This window comes from Peromyscus maniculatus, chromosome 20 (assembly GCF_049852395.1).
Source record: "Peromyscus maniculatus bairdii isolate BWxNUB_F1_BW_parent chromosome 20, HU_Pman_BW_mat_3.1, whole genome shotgun sequence".
Lineage (NCBI taxonomy): Eukaryota > Metazoa > Chordata > Mammalia > Rodentia > Cricetidae > Peromyscus > Peromyscus maniculatus.
The window spans coordinates 46,118,744-46,126,384 of record NC_134871.1 but is presented as its reverse complement, the minus strand read 5'-3'; positions in this window follow the sequence as shown (position 1 = coordinate 46,126,384).

Genomic DNA, 7,641 nt, shown 5'->3' with positions numbered 1-7,641 from the left:
GCGGAGGCGGGGCCAGCCGTAGAATGTTTCGAACCTTGCAATAGGCTGCTATCTATGGATGTTGAACCGAGCTGCGTGGGTGAAAATCCTACCAGCTAGCTGGAAAAGCTGACCTCCGGGGAAGGTCACTGCAGCTGGGACAGATGCCTCTCGAATCACCAGCTTAGGGTTCTGGTATTTCAAGCTGACCCTGTCAGGGCGTAGGCCAGTTAGGTTTTCCTTAACAGAAAGAAGTGGTAAGCATCAGAAGCCTTTACCCTCCGGAGGCAGAGCGCCCTGGCCTGGCGCTCTAGGGGATGGCACCGGTAGGGGAAGCCAGAGGTTGGACAGGGGTCCACTGCAGCTGTTGGGCCAGATGCGCTAGGATCTGAGAGGCTGTGGAGATCTCTTGCCCACTGCTCTCTCCTGGAGGTCAGGGGCTTTTGACACCGCACTCCAAACCCTCCTCAGCTTCTTGCAAAAAAGGAGCCGCTCTGGGTGTCTGGAGCTTCCAGACCAAAGATCGGAGACTTAGAGACTCTCAGAGCAGAGGTCACAAACAGGATCTGAAGATACACACAGATGCCAAGACAAAAATGTGAAAAAGTAAGGTAAAGTCTTCCTTCAATCATCCATCTTCAACCACAGTGACAGAGTGAGACAAAGGTGGACCAGCCTGCTGGAGATGTTTAACTCCCAAAGCCTTCTTGGGAGTCAAAGACCCCAAACACCTGATGACCTTATAATAATACCCTTCCTTGGTCAATCTTTCTTCTCTGTCTCTGCTTCCACCTCTTGACAGGATGTCAAAATACAAACTAGCCTAGCCTAAAATTCACTATGTAGTCCAAACTGGATTTAACTTGCAATCCTCCTGCCTCTGTCCCCAAGTGCTAGAAGCATAGGGGTACACCAGCATGCCAGCGCCTTCCCCAGCCCTTAGTTAGGTAGCCACAGGAGGTTAAAGTGTAATATTCAGACTGGAGAAGGAAAGAAGGGTACCCTTCTGATGAAAGATGCTGTCCAGCTCCCAGTCTTTTGCCTTCTCCAAAGCCCTTTCCCTTACCCAAAATCCCTTTGGGGCCCTGAACCCTAAAGATAAGAGTTTTGAGGAGGAAGCACGGAGCTTCTCAAGAATGCTGGCTCCTGAGTGAATCTGATCCCTCCTGCCAACTGTCCTTGCCCAAACACTGTCCTTCAACTGTAGGAGAGCCTGGGCTCTAGTACCGAGGAGAAACTAGCAAAGGGTTGAGAGGGTGGCAGAACTAGTGAAGGATGGCATTGTTAGTGATAAAGAAATGAGGATTTCAGGATAGAGGGCCTCTTGTATCCGGACTGCTGCGAGGGTGTGAGTTGAAAGGAAAAACCTCAAGGAAAGCAACACTGGGTGAGATGTTAACAGTACCTAGAGGCTATTAGGAGGGAGGGAGGGAGGGAGGGAGGGAGGGAGGGAGGGAGGGAGGGAGGGAGAGAGAGACAGAGAGAGACAGAGAGAGAGACAGAGAGGCTGGAGAGATGGCTCAGAGGTTAAGAGCACTGACTGCTCTTCCAGAGGTCCTGAGTTCAATTCCCAGCAACCATATGGTGGCTCACAACCATCTGTAATGAGATCTGGCGCCCTCTTCTGTGTACATAATAAATAAATAAATCTTTAAAAAAAAAAAGAGAGAGAGAGACAGAGACAGAGAGAGAGAGAGAGAGAGAGAAGCGTGCACGAGCGTGCATGTGTGCATGAGCTGCCCCTGCCCCCGTGATTCCGGCTTTGGTCACCTCTTAACCGAAGGCTTTTAGAACCACCTGATCTTTATGTCCGAACACACAAGACTTCTGTTTCATTGGCATGTGTCTACATTCTGTTTTTTTTTTTTTAAATTTACGTGTATGTGCATCTGTAAGAGTTTATGCCTTGGAGGCTAGAAGAGAGTGTAGGAACCCGTGGATCTGGAGTTACAGATGGTTGTGTGTCTGTCACCTGATGGGAGAGCTGAGAACGGAACTCCAGTCATCTGAATGGATGGCAAGTGCTCCTCAGCACTCAGTCATCTCTGTAGCACCCACATTCTTTTCTTTTTCTTCTAGTATCAATAGCCTCTTCTGCAGCCCCTGTTCTTTCTGAACATTAAACAGAATTTCTTACAAAGGAATTGTAATAGCCACTGATTCGGGCAGCTTCAGGGGTGAACTCATGTATTAGTATACCTTCAAAGTATCTTTTTATTTTCAGAAAGAAAAAAAAACCTTTTTGGTTCAAGCTGAACCTGCAGAGAGGCATCACATGTTCTCTGTGGCCTTGAACTGAGCATGCTCAGATATTCTTTAACATCTTTTAGGAGAGGGCCACCCCTTATATGAATCTGCAGAGGCTCCCTGGATTAAATCTTTATGCTTCCTTTGTTCCAGGAGGGCATTGCTTTTAGCTTCCTCCATTCTCTTGCCTGCTGCAGATAATAATTTCTCCACTCACTTAGGTTTTGATTGCGCTTTTTCTGGCTTTGCACTCATCAAGATGGGCAACGGCTGTGTTTGGTCACAGAATTTGCACTTCTGTAACTTATGCAGCAGCACGCATGGATAAGTTACCAGTTTCCCTATATCCTGCAGAACACTGGGCTATCTGAACCTCTGTCTCCCGATGCAATTTCTAAGAGCCTGACTATGGTTTATGTACTTTTACAGTTTTGGAGTTTGAATTGATTGACAAGATCAAGTGAAAAGAAAACTAAAAAGTATCCATTGTTTTTATAGCTATAATCTCAACTCAGCTGCTTGCTGTTTCACCAAAACACCACACACACACACACACACACACACACACACACACACACACACACAACTGGTAAGAAAAAATAAGTATTTAAAAATTTGGTCAGAATTAGGGAGAGAGAGAAAAAATCTGTTTCTCCCCACCATGACTGTATCAGTATTATAATTTATAGAAAAGATTAATAAATGACAGAAAAGCAACTGGGTGGTAGTGGCACATGCCTTTAATCCCAGCACTTGGGAGGCAAAGGCAGGTGGATCTCTGCGAGTTCAAGGCCAGCCTGGTCTACAGAACAAGTTCCAGGACAGCCAGGGCTACACACAGAAACCCTGTCTCAATAAAAGAAAAGAAAAGAAAAAAAAAAAAAAAAAAAAACAAGGGCCAGGAGAGATGGCTCAGCGGTTAAGAACACTGGCTGCTCTTCCAGAGGACCCGGGTTCCAGGTTCAGTTACCAGCACCATATGGCAGCTCACAACTGTCTGTAACTCCAGTTCCAGGGGCCTGGAAAACCATACATAAGGCAAAACACAAATGCATATAACAAACAAAAGAGAGAAAAGCAGCAGATTCGGATTTATCAGTAAGTTATCAGGATCTTTCTCTCCATGACTGGCTGCTCCTTCTCTGGCAGTTAGAGTTTCAGGTTATTCCCACTCCAACATGAGATTCCTTGGAGACATTATATTTTTTTTCAAAACAGGGTTTCTCTGTGTAACAGTCCTAGCTGTCCTGGAACTTGCTCTGTAGACCAGGCTAGCCTTGAACTCAGAGATCTGCCTGCCTCTGCCTCCTGTTTTTTGAGTGCTGGGATTATAAAGGCACTGGGCAAAATCTTAATTTTTAAAAGGTCTGTGTAACACTGTCACAATCTCGTCTATTCATCAATCCCAAGAGATCTGTGCTGGGTTTATGTGAAAATTCTTGAAATGTGTTTGTGCCTGAAAGAAATAGCATGAGCTGAAAATAAGTAGAAACCAATGCCAGAAGGCATGCTATGAGTGTTAGGTAACCTTACTTTAGTTACTTTGGCAGGTGTGATACAAATGACTTTGTGTGTTGGGATTTTGAGGGGTAGAAATTGAAACAGGGTCTCACTACGTAGTTGGACTGGAACTCACTATACAGCCCAGGCTGGCTTTGAACTTGTAGAATCCTTTTGCCTGAGCTATATAAGGCTAGGGTTATAGAAATGAGCTACTAGGTCTAGTTTTTAATTTTTATTATTTTTTCTTTTACAATAAGAACAGGATGAGTGAGATGGGGAAAGTACTTAAAACAAAGCCTAAGCACCTTAGTATGGTCCCTAGAACCTACATAGTGCAAGGAGAGGACTGAGGACTGACTTTTTTTTTTTAGATTTATTTATTATGTATAGTGTTCTGCCTGCATGTACACCTGCAGGCCAGAAGAGGGCACCAGATCTCATTACAGATGGCTGTGAGCCACCATGTGGTTACTGGGAATTGAACTCAGGATCTCTGGAACAGCAGCCAGTTCTCTTAACCGCTGAGCCATCTCTCCAGCCCTGAGGACTGACTTCTAAAGTTATCCTCAGGCCTCCTCCACTCCTCCACACATGCACTGTGGCACACACATGTATGAATACACACACACACACACACACACACACACACACACACACACACCAGTGATAATGACTTTCTAGGAAAGGTTTTTGCTGCCAAACACGAGGATCTGCGTTTGATCCTCAGGCCTCTTTTTTTTTTTTTTTTTTTTTTGGTTTTTTGAGACAGGGTTTCTCTGTGTAGCTTTGCGCCTTTCCTGGAACTCACTTGGTAGCCCAGGCTGGCCTCGAACTCACAGAGGCCTGCCTCTGCCTCCCGAGTGCTGGGATTAAAGGCGTGCGCCACCACCGCCCGGCTGATCCTCAGGCCTCTTAAAGTGGAAGGAGAGAATGAACTCCTGCAAATTGTCCTCTGGCCTCCACATACAAATTGTGGCGAGGGAACTGTGGTGTGTGCCCATCCCTCACCATTAAATAAGAAATTAATGCCGTTTAAAAGTAAGAGGTAGAAAAAATTAAAGATAGGGCTGTTATTTGCAGCAGAAAAGATCTCAGGGTGTGTCAATATGAAGTAAGTTGGAGTTTATTCAGAAAAGATTTAGACTGGGTGGTGACGACAGTTCCTCCCTTGGTGCCAGGGTTTCCGCAGGCTATTCTCAGCCCTAGCATAGAAGTTTCTAGAGAAATTTTAATTCTTTAGTATCCTTGTTACAGTTTTAGAAACCTGGAGATCACTGTGTCAGAAACAGCTCTGCCATGCTTTCTTGGCTTTTCCACAGGCTATGTGGGGACGAGGATTATGCATCACCTGTTTTGAGTGTTGAGACAATGGCCTGCGGCTCCTCCAGAAGTGTAACAAACATCAGTGGCAGCGGTCCCATTTTCAGGGGACTCTGGGACTTTGCAGCTCCCCTTGGTGGTGCCTCAGAACTGCAGGCTACAATGTTTCTCCATACCACTGCTTTCTCTGCTGGTTCCTCAGTAGTAAGAGCAATAAATAATCTAAACTATTTCCCGTCACACTGTGGGCCTAGGAACAAACACACCAACCTTGCTTAGTTGTTTGGAGAAGAAACAGTCTGTACCCTTTTCACTCACGATCGATCAAATGGTTTGGAAATGCAGTAAAGTAACCCGAGCATCTGTGGTAGTGGCAAAGTGAACTAGAGCCAGCAGCAACCACATTGCTGTCCAGGGACAGCCTGGCTGTTGGTAGTTGGTAACCCTATCAATAGGCGGCACATCTGGCAGGAGGAATGCCTGTGGCTACAAACACAGGCACTTGTAAAGGAAAAACAAAAAAGTCAAACATGCTATAGTCATCCAACCAGGATCATGGGTTTCTTTCTTTTTCCTTCCTTCCTTCCTTCCTTCCTTCCTTCCTTCCTTCCTTCCTTCCTTCCCTCCCTCTTTCTTCCTTCCTTCCTTTCTTTCTTTCGTATACAGTGTTCTGCCTGCATGTATGTTTGCAGGTCAGAAGAGGGCACCAGATCTCATTTTTACATGGTTGTTAGCCACCATGTGGTTGCTGGGAATTGAGCTCAGGATCTCTGGAAGAACAGCCAGTGCTCTTAACCCCTAAGCCATCTCTCCAGCCCCGATGGATTTCTTTTTAGTCTTTATGCACTCACTCTTCATGTGTTTATACTGTGCCTGCTGAATCAGGGGTAACTGACACAATGGGTTCCTACTTAGATGGGTGCAAAACCAAAAGCACCGCAGCCGAGGCACACTGGAGATCTAGACGAGGTGGTGCACGCCTTTGATTCCAGCACGTGGGAGGCAGGGCAGGAGGGTCTCGGTGAGTTGGAGTCCAGGTTGGTCTACACAGTGAGTTCTAGGCCAGCCAGGGCTACACAATGGGACCCTGTCTCAAAAGAAAGAAGCAAGTAAATTGATTAACTAAAATGGAGGGCAGGAACACATCTGGACATGTTTAATGTGCATAAATTCTTTTTTATTTTTATTTGGAGGGGAGAGCTCAAATGCAGTCCTCTACTACGGTTAATTATACAGCCCAGTTTCCTGCATTTAGGGGTCAGCACATCTGAAGTAAAATGGATAAGCTCTGGGAAAACACCTTCATGCTCATGTTATCTCTCTTGCCAGGTAAATATATTAGTTCTTTAAATTTTCTTTTTTTTCCATTTTGCTTCCATGTATGCCTGGGCAGCATGTGCATTATTTTGCTCCATGTATGTCTCGGCACTGTGTGCATGAAGTACCTGCAGCGGCCAGAAGAGGGCATCAGATACCCTGGAACTGGAGTCACAAACAGTTGTGAGCGGCCATGTGGGTCCTGGGACTTGAACCGCAGCCTTCTGGAAGAACAGTTAGTACTCTTGACTGCGGAGCCATCTTTTTTTTTAAGCCCCAGTTGACATAAGTTCTACCTGGGAGAAAAAATGAAAATGAAAAGGCACGTTGAAAATGTATCAATATTGTAGTTTTCCCCTAAAAGGTGCCTGCCATGCTCAGCCCTGAACACAGGCGCTGCTGTAAGGCTGGTGGCTCAGCAGTGAAACACTGTCACCAGCCCGAGCTCAAAAATGATAATGGATTTTTCTACTCATTTCTCTTTATTTCCAGATGCTGCTTGCTAGAGGTAGGTAAAACTCTGTGCCAGTAACCATATGCTTTCAGCTGCCAAGCATTAAGTTATCACATATTCCCAAATGTGCAGGAGGTATCAGACAGGTTCCATCTAGTCTGGAGGTCATTTGGACACTTGGAAGATAACCTTGGCATCATTATCATCTCATTATAATGATGAAAACCACCCACAGGCTCCCTGAGAGATGCAACCAAATTAGCAAAGAATAAAGGTGGCACCGTGATCCTTGGAAAGAACTCTTCACAAAGAACTAGGACATGGCTGCTATGGAGGCTATGCTTGTGATCATGGTACTTTGGAGGCCAAGGCAGAAGGATTGAGCATCCCACACCAATCTGGGTAAAACTGTCTCAAAACAAAAACTCTCAAAATTTCAATGATAGCATTCATGCCACAATTCTCATAATCCAGTCCTAGTAAAAACCCAGGCTGGCACAGGCCTGTAATCCTAGCACTGGGCAAGGGGCTGAACTGGGACGATCACCACAAATTCAAGACCAGCCTGAGCTAGTGAATTCTAGGAAAATATGTATGGGGTAGAACATGAGAGCCTGTCTTTATAAAGCAACCGCTGTTGTGGGAATCTTTCTGGAATGACCGCTCTGACACCAGTGAGAACGGAAAAGGTGTCCCCTGTTGACTGAAGCCAGGAAAGCTCCTGAAAGGCCTCCATCCTGGGTCCAGTCTGTATACTCGTTTCATACAAGGTGGGGCAGGCAAGCAGCAATGGCCCATTATTTCAGCTACCTCTCCAGGTC